Below are 22,676 nucleotides of genomic sequence, written 5' to 3' on the forward strand. Positions count from 1 at the left end.
ACCTGTGTGACTCACTGGGCCACACTAAAGCTTGCATGAAAAGATCTTTATTTTTATGTTTTATTTTGTTTTTGTTTTAAATTTTGTTTTGTTTTTGGTGGGGAGGGTGCAAGGACAAAGGGCAGATGCAGGGGAACCAGGAGATAAGTGGAACCAGGATGCAGATGTGAAACCCACAAAGAATCAATAAAAGTTAAAATAATTAAAAAATCTGGAAGTAGTCTATGGCTTACTATACTACTAAAATTCACACTCTTGTGTGGAAAACTTAAGGTGCTAATTAGACATGCTATGCATGAAGTTTTATGTAGAACCACATGTGACCTAATACTGGGGAGAAAATTGACACTGCAAATGACCAAAAAAGCTCATGCACAAAGCCCCTGTCTTTGTAGAGCAAGGCTGTTGAGTTTCTGGGGTATATAGATTCATTATTTTACTAAAAGGATAATTATTTCTCAGATTATTTAACATGTCCACAGGTATATCAGCTTTCCTAATAGGTGGTATTCACAGGTCCTGCACAGGCTCGAGCCACAATGGGTCCCAGCACTGAGAGGGGAAAGTTGACTATCTGTAATTGATATCCACTGGCAATGGAGTCTCACTGGGTATATTAACCACATTTCTAGATAGGTCCCATGACTTGGCCAACACAAAATGAACTCAAAGGTATTTTGGTAGACTTTGTTGTTGTTGTTGTTTTCAAGACAGGGTTTCTCTGTGTAGTTTTGGTGCCTGTCCTGTATCTCACTCTGTAGACCAGGCTGGCCTCAAACTCACAGAGATCTGTCTGGCTCTGCCTCCTGAGTGCTGGGATTAAAGGCATGTACGACCACTGCCCAGCCATTGGTAGACTTTTTATCTAATTTTGCATTGTTTGGGCATTTTTTTGTCCTACTAGTACTTTGCTTGTGTATTTTTCATTCTCATTTCTATGGTTTATTTCAGGGATGTTGTGTGTGCTTCTTGTTTGTTTGTTTTTATTTTTGTTTGTTTGTGTTTGAAAAAGAGAGAATGGGCATGGAGTTGGGTGGGAGGCTGGAGGATATGAGAGGAGTTTGGAGAAGGGAAAGGCATGATCATAATATATGAAAATGTTATTTTATTGAATTAAGTTGTTTCTGGGAGGTGATCAAAATTAAACAATATCCTCAGGGTATGGTTCACATGATTGACTATTTGGTGCTTTTATAGGAGAAGGGAAAAATTCAATGCTCTCATGAATTTCTTGTCTCTCATTTTGGGCTTCTTTAAGACCTCTCAGCAAGAGGCAATCACCAGATATGGGCCTCTCCACAGTGGATCACAGTAAGCCAAAATAAATCTTATTTAAAAATAACTTACCATTCTGTGGCACTGTTATTAGCAACAAAAGGTGGACAAAGAACCCAGTACAGAAATAGAAGGTAATTTTATTTATTTTTTTCACTCTCACACTAATGAAGTTTAATCTACATACTGTTACATGACAAGAGCCTAGTACAGTGTCTGGCAAAGGGTTGGTATTTGCTTTTAAAGTATATCCATTACAGTATTTGGATAAATAATGTAATTATAAAGTGATTACTGTACTCTTAAGACATATATTAGATAATTCTATGTAAAATTTAGCTATGTATGAGTTGTAGGCATAACCATAATGAATCTTTGTAGTTTCACATACATTAGCATTTATTTATGAGTTTGAAATGTGCATAATGACAGAAATAAAAGATGAATCAGTGCAATAAAATATCATTCTCTAGAGGTAGCTTTTAAAAACATACACAAACATAAACACATTTTAAAAATACATAGAATTCTCAGTTGTAAGATGGATCACACTACAATCAATGTTTTTTGTTTACAGATTTCACTGACAGTAGAATAGACCATTTTAAAATTTCATAGTGGTATTATTTTGAAGTTAAGCAATATATCCTACAGATTATAAATTGGATACCTTATCAATCACTTCATGACTACTTTGTATACTTGCCCTTTCAGTTACCATGATCCAATCCTCAATTTTTACCAATTGTCCAAATCAAGTAGCAGAGGTCTTTGCTGTAACTTTGGCTGTGTTTGTTGCACCAAATGGCAGAATGCGAGTAGAGGATGGTCAGTGCATGAGAAAACAGTCAATCCTATGTATTCTCATCAGTGGAATGTCTTTCACAGGGTATGTTTTAGCATCTTATTCAATACGCTCAGTGATAAAATTTGTTATAGACTTGCTTAATTAAACTATGGGGTTCAGATATGAACAGTGATACATAAAGTTAGGTAAATACTAAGTGTATTTAGCCTGCTCTTTCCTGGCACTTCAGGAGAAGAGACTCCTTATGTGTTACCCTTCCACTTTTCTCTGCTATGTACACATATACATACTTGAGCACAACATAGCACCTACACCTGCATGGAAACACATTAACAAAATCTTGTTTATGTTTTAAGAACTTAAAATGCAGTTTTCTCAGACTTGTTCTATAAATGGCAAAAAGACTAAGTTAAAATACTAATACCAGTTGCAGAGATTGTTGCAACATACACATAAAAATATTAAGATATATATTCTATTGGAATATAATTTTATGGTTGAATATTATAAAAAACAAAGCATAACTCTAGATATCATTTTCTGAACAAATTTCTTGAGGAATAAATGGAATTCATTGCATTTCTGGTTCTATTTTGGCTTTTACCTTCATTTCTTGAAAGTCTAAGTGTTCTTTAACTTCCTGGTGTGCACTAGGGTCCTGGTCTTGGGATAAATTTGTTTCTTGACTTTGTTCTAGGAGGCAATCATTAGTTCCATCAATGTTTTTTATGTGTTTCAATAGAGAGGTCTTCAGTACCAGGCATTTCCTGGTAGGCTTCAGGTGAATATTTCTCAGCTCCACATATTTCTTGATATGGTTCAAATGAATGTTCTTCAGTCCCAGGTGTTTCTTAGATCATTCTATAAGAAGCTGTAGGTGCAGTAATTTTTTTTACATCTCATGTAAAAGATATTCTGGTTCAAATGATTTTTGTATTTTGGGAGAAACCTCTTTAGACACAGTTATTTCTTCCAGATGGGGAAAGAAACCTTCAGTCATAATTGTATCTGAATCTGGTTCAAAAGTGAACTCATCTGGTCCTGGTGATTTTTGGCATGTGTTGAGAAGACAGTCTTCAGGTACATCTGATTTAGGAGATGGTGAGCATTGATGCCTTTCAGTTGTATCTTAAGATATTGTACATGGTAGAGTTTTGGGAAACATTGTCTCTTTACCTGTTTTAGGAGAGAAGGCTTCAGGTTCAGTCACATCACAACATATTTTTGAAGAGGATCTTGAAGTAGAGCTATTTCTTGGCATAATTTAAGATAAAGATCTCTAGCCAAGTATTAGCCTGTTTCAGAAACGCCATTCCATACTCTTATATTGTTTCTTGACTTTATTCTAGGAGGCAGTTATTAGTTCCATCAATGTTCTTATGTGTTTCAATAGCCAGCACAATTCTCCTCATAGGTAAAGCTTTCTTTGTGTATTTCCAAACAATATTCTTCAGGCACATCTTTTGGAGATGAGGCTAAATATATAAGGACTTCCATTCCAGAGTGCTAGATTTCTTTCTGGGCAGGTATCACCTGGGTTTCTTTTTCTACTTGTAATAGAGGCTCAGCCTTTTGTTATGCAGCTTGTTGTCTTGTTTGACCTCTTTGATTTACTTTCCTTGATCTCTGTCTCTTATATTTCTTCTGTTCCCCAAGGTCCCATTGTAACATTTGCTTCTTTTGTGCTTCATACTTTCTTTTCTTGAGTTGTTCTCTATTTTGTAAACACCAAGATCTGATGACTTCTGGAACATGGGTCTCTTTTGCATGGGTGTTAGGTGTCTGGTGGAGCTTCACACAAGATGGGTCCTTCCTGAAGCCCATCTTGCCACAGTGCCATCCCCATACTTGCTGTGAATTCCATGAACAGGGTAGAAGTGTTGGGATAGTCAGTGCTCTTCCCTGTGTCCAGCTATCTAGGTAGGGAGTGTTTCTATCACAAAGCCTTTGATAATATTGCTAGGAATGCTGATGAGATGATGACATTTTAGGCATTCTATTAGCTAATAATGGTAACTCACAGTACCTGAACTAATAACTGCTGTGGAATATCTTTCTGTATGCAGCGAATATGTGTTGCACTCATCAGTTGATAAATAAAGCTCTCTGGCCAATGGCGAAGCAGAATAAGGTTAGGCAGTACATTCCAACTGAAGACAGAGACAAAGAAGGGTGGAGTCAGGAGAGACACCAGCCCACCACCCAAGGAGCAACAAACAGATGTCAGAAGACCAGTAATGCTACAGCCACATGGCAACACATAGATTAATAGAAATGAGTTATTTTAAGATGAAAGAGCTAGCTAGCAAGAAGCCTGAGCATAGGCCATACAGTTTGTAATTAATATAAGCCTCTGTGTGTTTACTTGGACCCAAGTGGCTGAGGGACCAGGTGAGACACAGGACAACTTCTGACTACATCTGGTATTCCAATGTGGGGCAAGAATTTCCACCTAAAACCTGAGAAATCTTTAAAAAAGGATTCTAAAATGGAGCCAAGAGCATCTTCCTAGTTTGTATCTCTCATGTGGGCCATAGCACAGAGGTACTGCAGTATTTGAGCTTGGGCACAGCATGGATGATTCTTGTTGAAATACACAGAGGTGTCTCCAAGCCACACAGCATGCTGTGTGGTGGATTTAGCTTTTACTAGTGCAGACAGAAAAAAGGTTTCTGGGCTACACACTGCTTGATGGAGGCATAGACCCACTGCTTCCCAGAGTTGGTGGTGAGCATGACTCCCAGAGCTGGCAGTAAACACATCTCCACCATGTTGGGAAACCAAATAGGGCAGAGTCAACAGCCAAAGCCACAGTGCAGCTTAGCATTAAAAATCTCTCCTGGTCAGAAAAAGATTATAGATACACAATAAAACAGATTCAGATGGAATAAAACTCTAAACAATTTACAGTGTGTGTAAAAGTCTACCTAGGCTTCGAAGAGAAAAGAAAATGAGTACAGGCAGTGATATAAGGAAGTAAATAGTTTTAAAAAATAAAGTCTTTAAAGAGACAATAAAAGTAACAAAAAAGAAATAGCCACATTAATATGGAAAATGCACAAAGAGCCTGGATTATGTATATTGTGTTTTCTTTAAATTTTTGACTGTTAATAAGCTAACTGCATTAAAACATTTGATTGTAAAGGCTGCTAACTTAAACACACACATATGTTTATATTATATATACTATATTAAAGGTATCTTGACTTCAAAATTTGGATCTAAGGATATGTTGCTTTGGAAAGGTGGAAAGGTGGCACATTGGAAAGTCACTCACACCCCAGGCACAGCATCCATGTAGAAAGAGTTTATGAGAGAGAGAGAGAGAGAGAGAGAGAGAGAGAGAGAGAGAGAGAGAGAGAGAGAGGAAAAGAAGAAGAGAAGAAGAGAAAGGGAGGGAAAGCAGGGTTGTGCACACCTCATGGAAGGGAAGAGAGGAAAGGAGGAAGGGAGGAAGGATTTAGGTCAGGACTCAGACCAGATCACCAAGGGGTGGACCAGAATGCCAACACTGGCGGGAGCCATGTTTACTGCCCAACTCTGGGGAGTGTTTGGATCCATGCTGTCATCAAGTAGAGCTCTGCTCACTGCTTAAAAACCCCATTTAAGTGTTCAGTAACATGATCTCCCAAAAGAGCCCTTCATGCTGCCAGCATGAACCAAGGAGCTGCATCTTAAAGGAGTTGTGCCTCTGCTTACCAATAGCAAACAGAGTCCACACAGGAAAATGCTACTACCAAGAAGCCTTCATCCAGTAACTGATGGAAGCAGATTCAGAGATCCATAGTCAAGCACTAGGCTGAGCTCCAGGAGTCCAGTCAAAGAGAGGAAGGAGGTATCATATGAGCAAAGGGGGATCAAGATCATGATGAGTAAATCTACAGACAACTGAACCAAGCTCTTAGGAACTCATGAACTCTAGACTAATAGCTGTGGAGCCTGCATGGGACCAAGCTAAGCCCTCTGCATGTGGGAGACAGTTGTATATGTCTGTTTGAGGGGCCCCTGGCAGTGGGACCAGAATCTATCCCTGGTGCATGAGCTGGCTTTGGAGGCCATTTTCTAGGATGGGATGCCTTGCTCAGCCTTGATGCAGGGGGAGCGATTTGGTCCTGCCTCAAGTGAATGTACCAGGCTATGTTGACTCCCCCCTCCCCCATGGGAGGCCTTACTCTTTTGGAGGATGAGTTGGAGGGCTGGGAGGGGAGGTAAAGGTGGGGAGTGGGAAGAGGGATGGGAGGGGAAACTGTGGATTATATGTAAAATGAATAAAAAATAAAAATAGAATCTTTTTTTAAGCTTTCTCAGGTTTTATGTGGAAGTTCTTGCCAAACATTTGGGCACCATATGTAAATGGAAGTTTTCCTGTGTCTCATAGCCACTCTCAAATAATTACTCAGAGGCTTAATATAAATTATAAATGCTTAGCCTACAGTTCAAGCTTATTACTAATTAGCTTTTACATTTTAAGTTAACTTAAAGAATATTTTTAAGTTAACTTTATTTATGCTCTGAAAAGTAGTGATAACTTTATTAACATGGCATGTTCATCTCCTGCTCCCTCTGCATCTGGATGGCAACTCCTGACTCAGACTTTCCTCTTCCCAGAATTCTCCTAGTCTGGAGCTTGAGCTCAATCTCTTCTTACACAGCTATTGGCCAATCAGCTTTTTATTAGCAAATGAGAGTAATATATATTCATAGTGTAGAAAAGAATTGTTCCACAGCAGTAGAACACCTCTGATAACCATTGATTCATTTTTTTGAGTTGTCTATTGTTCTTTGTTATTGGTCAAGTAAATGCTATACAACTTCATGAGAAAATTTAGATTTAGAAAATGTGTAAGAATATAGGGTCTAGCCAGTGGTTTTTGATCATATCAAAGCATGACTGAAGAAAAAAATGTTGGTAGATCTTAGGAAATAAAATAGTGATCTTAATCCATTACCTTTTAATCCTTATATGGAAGAATAACTACTGATCTCAGATTGTTAAGGTCCTTGGGTATCAGAATTGTGGAAAAACTTACCAAAAATTTGACAGAATATTGAGCTGTATAACATTTAGTGCTTATAACCTAAGAATAATTCTCATTCTTAGTTATTCATTTAAAAGACACCATGAGGTTTAAAAAAATCTAAACTTGTTTTTTGTGGCACTATGAAAAATCGATTTTATGTCCTCAATCTATACTTCTATAGAATTCAAATGATTCAATTCATATTGGACCCTTGAATGCATATCCTCGGGTAGATATCTTACATCTGATTTCAACATGCAGTACTCATGAGGAATGAGTATATAATCAAAAGGATACTTAAGGGAATGGTGTCATTGCTCAGTGGTTGGGAATGAATAGCACTGTTGCAGAAGCCTGAAATTAGTTCCCAGCACCCATGTCAGGTGGCTCAAATTTACCCATAACTTCAGTTCTATGTGATCCAATGCCCTTTTCAGGCCTCTACAGGCACATGTACTTATGACCACATACCCACACACAAACACAAACTCATAAACATCATTAAAAATAAAACTAAATCTTTTAAAAGGGTGTTTCTCCAAATATAAAAATGTAACTTGTAAAGGCAGTGTGATCTAACTACTAGCAATTTTTTTGAGATTAGAATATGATCTTATGATAAATATATTTTCTATTACAAGGAAGCATATATAAAAGTTTTGTGGAAGTTTTCTCTCATCTATAGCTGATGCCTGGCCTTGTTGCTCAGCAACTACCTGCCAAATCTCATTTCCAAGCTGTAATGTAACTGTCTCCCTGGAGAGCACTTCAAACAAATGGGAGTTTCCAGACACTTAATTCAATGCCCTTTATACAGGGATTACTTTAGGGACCATGAGGTTTAGGATTTAAAATGTCCCAGGACCATTGTTAACTCTATGGTTTCTACAGATGCTGATTGTAAGTGGTGAGACATTCAGAGAAAGGCACACAGACACAGCCAAAAGAAACACTGACAAGGACTGAGTTTTTAGACAGCCTCAAAAGGAATGCAATATCCCATGGAGATACTGAGAAAGGAAAGCCAGTATTCCATAATATCTTTATATATCATTATTTTCCTTAACACAAATAGAAAAACATACAAAAATATATAGATGAAACATTAATTAGAAAATCAGGAGGATATAATGGCTATAGCAGTTAGTAATGGATGGAATTTCATGAAGGTATGATCATTAAGGCCTAATATTTACCAGATGCCAAAACCATGTAAAAATGAACCCACTGAATTAGAACTTAAAGTTACTGCGAACAACAGAACCCCACTGTATCAATTGTTTTTCTATTGTGTACTTTATTCATTTTTAGGCTGTCTGGTTACAGTTTTCCTTTACTTCAAAAAAAAAATCAATTTCTCACCTCATACCATCTAAGGCCAAAATGAAAACACTAACATGCTAGTCTACTGTCATAGTTAGTTTCAGTTATCAAGTTGACACACTTGGGAAGAGGGAACCTCAACTGAGTAATTGGTCTCTGGGCATGTCTGTGGGGCATTTTCTTGATTGCTAATTTATGTAGGAGGGTCCAACCCATCGCAAGCCATATATCCCTATTGACTGTACCAAAAAGCTAGATGAGCAATGTAGAGGAAGCAAGCCAGTGGGCACTGCTTTTCCATTGTCTCTGTCTTTGCTCCTGCCTGAGTTCATGCCCTGGGTTCCCAATGATGGACTGTAACTGTCAGTCAATTAAAGCTTTTCCTGACCAACATAGTCTTTGTGACTATTTTTTATTTTTTGGTTTTGTTTTTTGAAATTTCAATGTAGTTTTATTTTGCCCTTCTGTGATGGCTAAGGTTGTTGAACACTTTAAAAAATAATTATTGGACATTTTGTATTTCTTTGGAAACTTTCTGTTAAGCTCTTTAACCCATTCTTTCACTGAGTCCTTTGTTTTCTGTTTTTGTGTTTTTTTAAGATTTATTTGTTTTATTATTTTATGTGAATGAATACATTTGGCTGCATCTGTGTGCATACCATGTACAGTGACTGGTGCCACAGAGGTCAGAGGACAGTACCATGCCCAGTGCCCTCAGAGGTCAGAGGAAGGCATTGGATCCCTTTGGAACTGGAGTTACAGATGGCTGCGAGCTGCCCTGTGGGTGCTGGGAATTAAACCCTGGACCTCTGCAAGAGCAGTACGTGTACTTAACCACTGAACCAACTCTCCAGTCTTGGTTCTTTGGTTTCTTAATCAGTGTTGTGTGTTTTTTTTCATATTCTGGATATTAATCCTTTGTCAAATGTATAAACTGGCGAAAGATCTCTCCCTCTCTATGAGTTGTTTTTCTACATGATAACTGATTCCTTTGCTATATAGAAACTTTTTAATTTTACAAGGTTCCATTCATTGGTTGCTGTTCTTACTTGCTGATAGAATCCCTTAAAAGGTGTGATTAATAAGTAAGAAATTACTTCCAAAAACCAATGGCTTCTGGACACAAAAGAGTGGACATAAAACAGTTCTGTTCAGTCGGAACTCTATAGGCTTATGACTGCAATCTGGGCTCTCCTGCTCTATCTCTGTTAGTTTACCAAGGGTTAGTTAAGTGACCCAGAGCTCAGACTCTCTTCTGGTCACTTCATCAGGATGATCAGTTACTTTGTGAATTGGCTCTAGTTTTCTAAGTGGTCAAAAGGCATGAAGATCTCATCCTTTTTAAAGCATTGGATTGAATTCACACAGGTTCTTGGCTGAATTCTGTTAACTAACACTCATGGGAGCCAGGCAAGGAAGTTCACGCTTCCAATCTCAGCATATTTGAGGAAAAAATGAGAGAATTGGCAGATTTCCAGAAGTTCAACACCTGGCCTACATGCTCCTATGATCTTTGCTATGTTTAGTTTCACCTAAATTTTCCTTATTGATGAGAGTGGAAAAATTATTTAGATAGAAAACTTATACCGATAGGACATGGAGTGTTTCTCTAACAGCCTCTGTAAAGCAAACAAAATTGTCAATAAGACAAAATTGCAGCCTACAGAATGGGAAAAGATTTTCACCAACTCTACCTCTGATAAAGGGCTAATATCCAAATATATAAAGAACTCAGAAACTAGACCACAACAAACCAAATAATCTAATTTAAAAATGGGGTACAGATATAAACAGATAATTCTTAATAGAGGAATCTCAAATGGCTGAGAAAGAAAGACAAATACTCAACATCCTTAGCCATCAGAGAAATGCAAATCAAAATGATTCTGAGATTCTATCTTATATCTGTCAGAATGGCTAAGATCAAATACACAAATGCCAGCTTATATTGGAGAGGATGTGAAACAATGGGAACACTCCTCCATTGCTGATGGGAGTACAAACTTGTACAGTCATTTGGAAATCAATATGACAGTTCCTCAGAAAACTAGGAATCAATCTATCTCAAGACCCAGCTATACCACTCTTGGACATATACTCAAATGACACATCATCCTACCACAAGGACACTTGCTCAACTATGTTAATAGCACCTTTAGTCATAATAACCAGAAACTGGAAGCAACCTAGATGTCCCTCAATCTAAGAATGGACAAAGAAAATGTGGTACAGTTACACACTGGAATATTACTTAGCTATTAAAAATGACATCATGGATTTTGCAGAAAACTGGATGGAGCTATAAAAAATCATCCTGATGACTGGACTGCTACTCACATCACCAGGGAGGCTACCTGGAAAACAGGACCCCAAGAAAGACACGGGGATCGCCCAATGACAGAGAAATGGAATGAGATCTACATGAACAGCCTGGACATGAGTGGGGGTAGTGAAGGGCGAGGGTCGAGGGAAAGAGAGCTTGGGGGAGTGGGAGATCCCAGCTGGATCAACAACAGAGAGGGAGAACAAGGAATAGGAGACCATGGTAAATGAAGACCACATGAGAATAAGAAGAAGCAAAGTGCTAGAGAGGCCCACAGAAATCCACAAAGATACCCTCACAACAGACTGCTGGCAATGGTCGAGAGACAGTCTGAACTGACCTACTCTGGTGATGGGATGGCCAAACACCCTAACTGTCGTGCTAGAAACCTCATCCAACTACTGAGGGATCTGGATGCAGAGATCCATGACTAGGCCCCAGGTGGATCTCTGGGAGTCCAATTAGCGAGAATGAGAAGGGTTTATATGAGCGAGAATTGTTGAGACCAAGGTTGGATAAAGCACAGAGACAAATAGCCAAACGAATGGAAACACACGAAATATGAACCAATGGCTGAGGGGTCACCAACTGGATCAGGCCCTCTGAGTGGGTGAGACAGTTGATTCGCCTGATCTGTTTGGGAGGCATCCAGGCAGTGGGACCAGGTCCTGTGCTCATTGCATGAGTCGGCTGTTTGAAACCTGGGGCCTATGCAGGGTCCCTTGGCTCGGTCTGGGAGGAGGGGACTGGACCTACCTGGACTGAGTCTACCAGGTTGATCTCAGTCTGTGGGGAAGGCTTTGCCCTGGAGGAGATGGGAATGGGGGTCGGGCTGGAGGGAAGGTGAGGGGGGCGGGAGGGGGGAGAACAAGGGAATCTGTGGCTGATATGTAGAACTGAATTGTATTGCAAAATAAAAATTAAAAAAAAATCATCCTGAGTGAGGCAACCTAGACCCAGAAAGACAAACATGGTATATACTCACTTATAAGTGTATATTAGCTGTTAAGTAAAGAATAATCATCCTACACTCCCAGAGGAGTCTAAGAGGGAAACATGGATCTCCCTGAGAAGGATAAATAGAATGTATTTTGTGAGTGGGATGGGGGTGGGAGGGAATTGGAACAGAAGGGATCTGATGAGGGGAGGAATGGAGTGAGAGAATATGGGAGAGATGGCTGGAATTGGAGGGCATTTGGGGGGAGGGCGATGTGGAAACCTAGTGCAGTAGAAACTCCCAGGATTCTATGAGGGTGACTCTAGTGAAGATTCCTAGTGATAGAGGATACAGAGCCTGAACTGGCAGTCTTCTGTAACAAGGTAATTTCCAGTGGTTGTACTGGGACAACAACCCAGCAAAAAAACAAAACAAAACAAACAAACAACAAACAAACAAAAGAAAAAAAAACCCTCCACCTTCAATCTATCCTGCCTGCAAGATATACTGGGACAACGAAGGTGCAGAACTTGTGAGACTGGCCAATCAATGACTGGTCTAATTGAGGCACAAGCCACAAGAGGGAGCATATGCCCAAAACTGCCTGGATGACCAGGAGCCAGAGGCTAGGTATCCCAGAGACCTGGGGTAGAAAAACATCAATAAAATGATTTCTAATGATATTCTATTATATTCATAGATTGGTGCTTAGCACAATCACCACATGAGAGGCTTTCTCTGGCAGCTGATGGGAGCAAATACAGAGACCAAAACTCAAATATTAGGAGAGGAAAGAGCCCAAATTGGAGATCTCCATCAGGTCTCTCCCCTTGTAACTCAGGGAACCTGGCACAAGATGGGGAGGAAGAACTGTAAAAGCCAGAGGTGACAAGGACACCAGGAGAACACAGCCCACAGAATCAAATGAGCGAGGCCCATAGGGACTCACAGAGACTGAATCAGCAATCACAGAGCCTTTATGGGTCTGTACTAGGTCCTCTGCATATAGGCTGTGTTGTTAGCTTTTATTTTTTTTTGGGGGGGGGGTACTCCTAACAGTGGGAAGAAGGGTTTCTCTGTCTCTTTCTCTTGCTCTTGGGACACTTTTCTTCGTATTAGGTTGCCTCACCCAGCCCTGATATGAGGGTTTGTGCCTATTTTCATTGTATTCTTGTTATGCTGTGCTAATTTGATATCCCTGGGAGGCCTGCTCTTTGCTAAAGGGAAACAGAATGATTGGATTTGGAGGAGGGGGTAGTGGGGAGGGCTGGAAGGAGTGGAGATAGGAAAAACTGTGAAACTGTGGTTAGGATGCATTGTATGAGAGAAGAATTAAAAAGAACTGATTCAAGAAATGTTGAAATCTCGAATATGAGACTTAGGATAAATGAACATACAAAACCCAAAGTGTACAGAATTGTGTCCCGCCTAGTGGCAGCAGATCATTCCAAGAAGCAGTTTGGAAAACGTGGTTCTCTCAAGGATTGTTTAAACATCATTTAACACAGCAAAAATATTGATTCTTGGGTCTAATAAATAGTTGAATTAAGATCAAATGTCAAATGTCTAATGTGGGCAGAGCTAATAAAAATACTGCAAACCCATAGTCATTTATTATGTCTTATTTTGGCTTCTCTGTGTGTTCTTTTTCATGTTCTATGAATGTAAAAATGTATTAAATGGCGTGTTTGTTTGGAAACATTAAAAGTTTGATCCCAGTCTTAGTGTAAAGTGCATATTGCATGAATACATTTAAGTACCAAAGATAGTGTATATATGGGACCAAATAAGAAACAGGAGATTTTAGCCGGGCGGTGGTGGCGCACGCTTTTAATCCCAGCACTCGGGAGGCAGAGCCAGGCGGATCTCTGTGAGTTGGAGGCCAGCCTGGGCTACCAAGTGAGTCCCAGGAAAGGCGCAAAGCTACACAGAGAAACCCTGTCTCGAAAAACAAAAACAAAACAAAACAAAACAAAAACAAAAACAAAAACAAAAAAAAAAGAAACAGGAGATTTTAGATGTCAGGGAAGAAACAATTTATAAATCTTTGTACATCAGATTAGGAAAATGTAGTCTTGATGAATAACAACAAGATATTGAGTGTTTTTTTTTTGTAGCAATCCAGACAAAAAAAATGTCAGACCTATAGAGCAGATATGTGTGCCCAGGTTATTTCTGATGAAATTTATCATTTATAAATAATAATAAATAAAACATTGTGTATATGAGAAGGACATTATCTTTTCCCTTTCTTTGTTTCCTGTTGTATCTCCCCTAAGAGTGAGTGGATGCTTATAGTGTTTTCAGTAACAAATTCTTTACATAATATTTTTTATTTATTCTTAGATTTCTTGCATTCATATAATGTATTTTTTTCATATCCAGTCAAATATATCTCCCTCCAACTTTCCCTAGTGTTCCCTACCCTTTCTCCATCCCAACTTCATATCCTCTTTATAATCAACTCATTTGAAATGTAGATTTTTAAAATATATTTTCACTAAAGAGCTCCATATGATTATATGTTTTTTATCCTAATGCTATATTTTACCTAGTCATAGTTTTTAAAGACTTTTAGATAACAGAATCTACCCATCACACTTCCATTACCTTATACCTATGAACTATGTTCTGAAACAAGTCTATGATTTATCCCTATTTAGTTTAGTGTTCATGAATTCACATATGTTTATAAGTAGAAAACTTTAACATAGCCTTGGAAGTTTTTAAGAAATCAATCTGATAATACAAGATAGCATCGGGAAAGCCTGCTGTGTTGGTATTAGCCTATAATCCTAGCAGTATAAGGCAGAGGCAGGATGATCTCAAGTTCATACTCAGCCTGGGATATATAGTAAGACCATGTTTCATTTTTTTATAAAGTAGTTGTGACCTCCTTGTCTTGTGTTACTGTGTCTAGGATCCATCATTTAAGTGTTACCAGCACAAATGTGTACAAAACAAAACAAGCAACAACAACAACAAAATCTAGTTTATAATGCACAGCCAATAGCTACAAAACAACTTGAAATTATATAGGAAGCCAAGAATTCAAACTTAATTTTTAAATTTCAGAGCTCATCACAATCTTCAGAGTTAGATATATAAAACACGCTACACTCGCACTGTGGTATTTAATTCTCTTATACTCAAAGTAGGCTAAAACTTTACGTTTTTCAGATGACCATAATAAAATATAAAGTGGCATACTGTCCATATAGTTAAAATAAAATTTTTGGCTGATTAGACCATTGCACTTCATAGAGCAATAAAATAACTATATAATATTTAAATAGAGGTAGACTTTTTAAATTACACTGTGCCATTTCTCCCTTTTGTTAGATATTTTGGCTTATAAACTAATGGATTTTGCTTTCTATATTACATTTAGTAGTGCATTAGCAAAGAATGTGTAGAGAAATTAACTTTCTTCATTTATTTTTTTTTCAGTGCTCCTTATCTATTGATGCCCTCATTTTGGAGTTAGTATCAATACTCAAAATAACTTATAAGTAAAATTATTATAATAGCTTCAGTGAGTAATGTCCCCCATAGGCTTATGTACTGGAACATGTGTTCCCTGGCTGATGGTTCTGTTTTGGGAAGTTATAGAACTTTTGAGAGGTATAGCCTTGCTTGAGGAAGTATGTCATTGGGGAAGTTTCTTAGTGTTCTATTGCTGTGAAGAGACACCATGACCATATCAACTCCTATAAAAGAAAACATTTAATTGAGGAATTGCTTACAGTTTCAGAGGTTTAGTCTGTTATCATCATGGTAGTAAACATGGATACACACAGGCAAAAAAGGTGCTGTAGAAGTAGCTGAGAGCTATATCCTGATTCTGACCAAGAGAGTTACTCTGGGACTGGCATGGGTGACCACCTCCTGTGACACACTTCATTCAATAATGCCACATTTCCTATTCCTTACAAATAATTCCACTCCCCTATGATTAAACATTCAAATCTATGAGCCTATGGATGATATTCTTATTCAAACCACTATAGGGTGGCTTTCAAAGTTTATAGCCTCACATCATTGTCAGTTCATTCTCTGTTTCCTGAATGTGGAAGGAAATGTGATTGTTTAGCTTCCTGCTCTGGTTATTTGCTGCTGTTTGCTGTGGGGGTAAGCCCCTCACCCCCAACTTCTACTATGATTAAAAACCCCACCCTTCCCGGGCTCAACACTCTCCAATCATAAGACTGCATACAACACATGAAGGGTCCAAGCTTGCTTGAATAAAGGCACTTTGCTTTTACATATGGGATTTGGTCTCCAGGGTGGTCTTTTGGGGGGTCTCTGCAATCTTAGCATGACACTGCCATGACTCCCTCACCATTATAGGCTCTCCCTCTGAAGCTATAAGCCCCATCCACCAAAGAAAAGTATATATAAAGTATTTTCTCATAGCAAAAACTAAGAATTGCTACTAACACCTTTAAAGTCATCAGTGTTTTAAAAAAATAACATTTAATGTAAGTTCACATCATTTTAGAGCAGCAATTCTCAATCTGTGGGTTGTGACCCCTTTGGGGGTCTTATATCAGATTACCTGCATATCAGATATTTACATTATGATTTATAACAGTGACAAAATTACAATTATGTATTAGCAATAAAACATTTTTATGGTTGGGGGTCACCACAACATGAAGAACTGCATTAAAGGATTGCAGCATTAAGAAGTTTGAGAACGATTGTTTCAGAGTAAAAGCTGAGATTTTTATTGTGTTTGTGGTGGTTTGAAAATAGCCTCCAATGGGAGTGAAACTATTAGGACATGAGGCTTTGTTGGGGTAGGTGTGGTCTTGTTGGAGGAATTGTGTCACTGTGGAGGTAGGCTTTGAGATCTCCTACGCTTGAGCTATGGTTAGTGTGGCAGACAGTTGCTTCTTCTTTCCTGTGGATTAAGAAGTAGAACTCTTAGTTCCTTCTCCAGCACCATGTCTGCCTGCTTTCTGCCATGTCCTGCCATGGAAATAATAAACAAAACCTCTGAAATTGTTAGCTCGTCCTACCCAAATTAAATGTTTTCTTTTATAAGAGTTGTCTTGGTTGTGGTTTCTCTTCACAGCAATAGAAACCTGAACAAAGAAAATACCACAGATTTTTACTTTTCAGTACATTCCCATACATATGAGTGACATTTTTATCTATCTTAATTTGTTTGATAGTCCTGAGACTTCACAATTATTTGGGAATTTATTTTTCTTAAGACTTTATTTTTATTTCTCTGTGTGTATGTGTATGTGTTTCTGTATGAGTGTATATTGCACGTGTAAGGGTGCCCACAGAGGCCAGAAGAGGGTGTTGGATCCTCTGAAATGAAGTTATTATCCATTGAGAGCAAATTATCTATCCATGTTATTATACTTAAATGGAAAATTTAATTTTCTTAAAAGTAGCATGTCTTAAACTCTTTTATGCTGCTTTTAATCAAATTCAATATTTATCAATCAATTCCTATAGACAGGGAACAAAGAACAAAAAGGAAAGAGATAGAGGAGATAGAACTAAGAATAAGCTCAGAATCAATATTCAGCCACTGAGAGAGGCCATATAGTCATTAAGTTTTATTAACAACCAGTTTTTTATTATCCTTTGCTTTACTTCTAGTATCCATTTATGAATGAGTACATGCCCTGTTTGTCCTTCTGAGTCTGGGTTACCTCACTAAAGATGATATTTTCTAGTTCTATCCATTGCCTGTAAATTTCTTGATATCATTGTTAGTAATACTCTGTTGTGCATATGTACCACCTTTTCTTTATCTATTCTTCAGTTGAGGGGCATCTAGGTTGTTTCCAGGTTATGGCTGTTATGAATAATGCTACTATGAACATAATTGAGCAAGTTTCCTTGTGGTATGATTGAGCATCCCTTGAGTATATGCCCAAGAGTGGTATTACTGGGTTTTGAGGTAGATTGATTCTCAATTTTCTGAGAAGTCACCGTACTGATTTCCAAAGTGGCTGTACAAGTTTGCACTTCCACCAACAGTGGAGGAGTGTTCCCCTTGCTTCGCATCCTCCCCAACATAAGCTGTCAACAGTGCTTTTTTTTTTTTTTTTTTTTGGTTTTTCGAGACCGGGTTTCTCTGTGTAACTTTGCGCCTCTCCTGGAACTCACTTGGTAGCCCAGGCTGGCCTTGAACTCACAGAGATCCGCCTGGCTCTGCCTCCCAAGTGCTGGGATTAAAGGCGTGTGCCACCACCGCCCAGCTGTCAACAGTGCTTTTATCTTAGCCATTCTGACACATGTAAGATGATATCTCAGAGTCATTTGATTTGCATTTCCCTGATGACTAAGGATGTTGAACAATTCTTTAAATGTCATTCGGCCATTTGGGATTCTTCTGTCAAGAATTCTCTGTTTAGATCTGTAGCCCATTTTTTTTAATTGGATTGTTTGGTATTTTGCTGCCTAGTTTCTTGAGTTCTTTATATGTTTTGGAGATCAGCCCTCTATTAGATAGGGGGTTGGTAAAGATCTTTCCATATGCTACTATTTTGTCTTGTTAGTTTCATGAAGTCCCATATATTAATTTCAATTTCAGTGTCTGTGTTACTGGTGTGACGGGGAAATAGAAGAGATCTCCTGGGTAAACTAGGGCCAAGGGGTGGGGATAGGAACATGCGGTATCAGGTTGGGAGGGTTGGGAGCTAGATAGAGGAGAAGAGTAAGGAAAGAGATGTCTTGATAGGGGTGACAATACTGGGTTAGGGGAAAACCTGATATCAGGGAAACTCCCAGGAATCCACAAGGATGACCCCAGGTAAGACTCCTTAGCAATATGGCAGGGGATGCCTGAACTGCCCATCTCCTGTAATGAGATTGGTGATTACCCTGAATGTGATCAGAGAGCCTTTATCCAGTAACTGATTGAAGCAGATGCAGCGATCCACAACCAAGCACTGGGCCAAGCTCTAGGAATCCTGTTGAAGAGAGAAAGGAATGATTGTATGAGACAGGGCATTCAAGGTCATCACACAGGAACCTACAGAAACAACAAACTTGGACTCATAGGAGCTCACTGACTCTGCACCATCAGTAAGTCTCATTTCTGATGTACACTCCACGTTTCCAAGTCCATTCTTTGGATTTCAGTAGGGGCATTTGTTGCTCCCTTGACATGACAGAAGTCAAATTAACTTAAGGGTCCTTAAACACAGTAAGAAATCAGAAAAAGCAGCTTCTATTATGCCTAGGAAATAATTAAAAACTGGAAGTAATTTCATACTAAGTCTAACAGATCAGACTGAGGCAACAACCAAGTGTTATGCAGGTGTATGTGCTCAGATTTATTTATGCCCCAATTCATTAAAAAAATATTGGCATCTTTGTGGCTGACATTTTTTATAAACAGAGAAAGAATAAGCATCCATAAAACACACATGATGCTTACGTTGATAGAACTGAAAAACTTACTAAATTGGTCTGCCTAGACATGGTTTTTGACAACTGTTTATTTTCATCATAGTTTGATTCTTTTGAAAGATTACAGCCTTCAAGTATTTAAAACTTCCTATACATTTTCAGGGAAAATTCTAAGAATAATTTAAAATTTCCTGGCTTAATCGTGCATGATCTCTACAATTTAAAAACAGCAGGGAAAATAGAGAATAAAATTGATGAAGAACAATTAGCTATGAGAAAAGAAAGGCGTAATCACAAGCCATTCCCTGGGATCTGCTTTCCTTAGGTGGCTGAAATCAGAGCTCCTAAGTAATTGAATCCAACACTGAAAACTTCTATAGCCTCTTACTGAGGTCAGAACTGGTCACAGCAATCACTCTGATAATTTCAGTGAAATGGATCAGATTAGTTTACAAAATTACTTTGAGAAGAGTTTAGACCAGAAGATTGAAGCATAAACAAAGTCATGATGTATTGGCATATTTACAGATACCTGTAAATGGTAAAACTAATATTATGGCTTAAAAAATAATGTCCTCTGGAAGAAGAGAATAGCATAGGAAGTGGTACCTATAGCTGCATGGACATGTCAAGACTTGTATATTGATTAAATTAATGGATGATAAGGTAGTTCTCACACTTGTGACAATAGTGTTGGTTTATAGACTATGTTGGTTCTGTCACAGTGACTAGAATATGCCTATTTTGGACTTGGACAGTATGACGGTTAATACTGATTGTTAACTTGGCAAGGTTTAGAATCACCTAGGCGGCATAGCTTTGAGTATACCTGTAAGGGTGTTTCCAGATTGGACTAACTGAAGTAGGGAGATCTATCACAAATATATTTTGTGCCTTTCCATGGGCTGAAGCCCTACACTGAATAAAAAGGAGGAAACAGCTGAACCCTCAGCATTCATTGCTCTTTTATGCCTGACTTTGGATGCATTGTGACCAGCTGCCTCATGCTCTAATCTTCATGACTTCCTAACCATCATGGACTGTGCCCTAAAGCTGTGAGCCAAAATGAAATCATCCTTCCTTAAGATCTATGTGTTAAGTGTACAATTTATTAACTTTTGATCAGGTATTTTGGGCAGCAACAATAAAAGTAACTAGAACAGATATAAAAAATTATATTGAGTCTATTTCTCTTTGGTAGAACAGCATTTTATTGTATGAAATAAAAAAAAGAAAAGTTTTAAAAAGGAAAAATTTAATGTAATAGCTATATATAATAAAATAAAATAAATAATTTTCATTCATAATATGAATATAGTTACATAAACATTTGAAAACTATTCATATAAATTTAATTTTTCTACTGATATTACAATTATTGTGGTTGTATATAAGACTTTATTTTTGTTTGGATAAACATTTATGAACTCTACATATGTGCCATTATTGATATACAGTCATATCATTTTTTTTTGTTTTTATTTACACAAAGCTTCTGCTTACAAAAGAAATTCTGTGAGGCCGGGAATCAGGATGTTTCCTCGACAGTCTTCTCAGATCGCTAGGTCTCCTGATGCGGGATCCAAGAGGTCTAATACCTTTTCCTGATAGCTCTCTAAATAGGACATAGTGACAGAAAGGACCCATGGCTGGCCCTCTGCACTTTCTTCCCTTGTAAGCTGCAGGAGGTCGATGAGAGCTCTGGGAATCACTCCAGGCTGTTCTGGGCTTCCCAGCATTGTGTGTGTCTTCCCTGCCCAAGTAGGCCCATAGGCAAGCACACTGGCATTCTGCCCTTCCAGCAAGTGCCTTAGGATGGGCTGTACTGAACCTACTCTCTGACTTTGAGCAGCACTTCCTCTCAGCCAGTAAAAATCGTGTTGCAGGAGCCACCTGGCTTAACCAGCACTCTTTGTGTAGTCATGCAGTACTCCTGGTCAAGGTGGGTCAGCGGGAACAGACGTTTGGCTCCATTTCGCCAGAAGGAAGGAAAACTCTACCTTATTGATTTGGCTGGTTCCGAGGACAATTGTCGCACAGGCAACCAGGGCATTAGGCTCAAAGAGAGTGGAGCCATCAACACCTCCCTCTTTGTACTGGGCAAAGTGGTGGATGCATTAAACCATGGCCTCCCTTGTATACCATACTGGGACAGCAAGCTCACTAGCTTATTGCAGGACTCTCTGGGTGGCTCAGCTCACAGCATCATTATTGCCAACATTGCTCCTGAAAGACATTTTTACCAGGATACAGTCTCAGCGTTGAACTTCACTACTACATCCAAGGAGGTGATTAACCGGCCTTTCACCAATGAGAGTCTATAGCCTCATACCTTGGCACCTGTTAAGCTGTCTCAGAAAGAACTGTTAGGCCCGTCAGAGGCAAAGAAAGCCAAAGGCCCTGAAGAAGAATCAACTGAGAGCCCTGAGTCTATAGCAGCTCCAGTTTCTGCCTCCCAGAAACTAAGCCTCTTACAGAAACTAAGAAATATGGACCTAGCCATGTTGGAGAACCTGCTGAGCTTGGATCTTTTGCTGGGCTCCCAGGGGAGCCAAGGGACACCTCTACTGAATACCCCAAAGTGAGAGCGAATGTTACTCATTAAGACAGTGGAGGAAAAGGACTTGGAGATTGAGAGGCTTAAGATGAAGCAAAAAGAACTGGAGGCCAAGGTGCTGGCCCAGGAGGTGCTGGATCCCAAGGAGAAAGAGAACATCCCGGCAACTCCCCAGCCCCTCCCTTCTTGTCCAGGCACAACCACAAAGCCCCTGGAAAGGGCTGTGGTGATGCCTCTGCAGTTAATTCAGAAGCAGGCAGAGTCAAATATCCATATTCTGAAGAAAGGCCACAAAAGAAATCTGAAGCCATCACATGTGACCAAGCCTGTGGAAAAGGCTGAGGACTGCTGGGAGCTACAGATTAGCCCAGAGTTACTGGCACATGGACGCAAAAAATTATTGGATCTGCTGAATGAAGGCTCAGCCCGAGATCTTCGCAGCCTGCAGCTCATTAGCCAGAAGAAGGCCCAACTCATTCTGGGCTGGAGGGAGCTCCATGGCCCCTTCAGCAAGGTGGAGGACTTGGAACAGGTGGAAGGCATTTCTGGAAAGCAGGTAGAGTCTTCCCAGAAGGCGAACCTCTTGGGTTTGGCTGCCGGCCAACACTGTGGTCCCTCCTGACTACTAGCTCTTAACACTACCTTTTTCTTTTAAAACCCTTGTATAATGATATGTTCGTGTAAATACAGTTTTTATTCCATGAAAAAAAAGAAATTCTGTCTTCAAAATTGCAAATATCTTAGATTCATAAAGTTGTATATATGCTACCAATTTCTGATATATTAGGATTATTCTAATTTACAAACTTTCTATTGATAAAAAATTCACAACTATTTGAAGCAATGTAATATAATTTTATTGTAAACAGTTTTATAGTTACTGTTTTTTCTATTCTTCCATGACTAGGAAATGAGTGCTTCATTTAATGGTAATGGTATCAAGTAGTTTATCAAAGAAATATGCACTAGATGTGGTGGTGCACACCTTCGGTCCCAGCACTCAGGAGACAGAGGCAGACAGATCTCTATGAGTTCAAGGCCAGCCTGGT

General features: G+C 38.9%; 1 pseudogene; it reads left to right on the forward strand.

Annotated features, from left to right (window-relative positions):
* The first annotated feature begins 18,458 nt into the window (after nt 1–18,458).
* LOC131900019 (kinesin-like protein KIF22) lies at nt 18,459–22,249 on the forward strand (annotated as a pseudogene).
* The last annotated feature ends 427 nt before the right edge of the window (nt 22,250–22,676 follow it).

Source organism: Peromyscus eremicus, chromosome X (genome assembly GCF_949786415.1).
Source record: "Peromyscus eremicus chromosome X, PerEre_H2_v1, whole genome shotgun sequence".
Taxonomy (NCBI): domain Eukaryota; kingdom Metazoa; phylum Chordata; class Mammalia; order Rodentia; family Cricetidae; genus Peromyscus; species Peromyscus eremicus.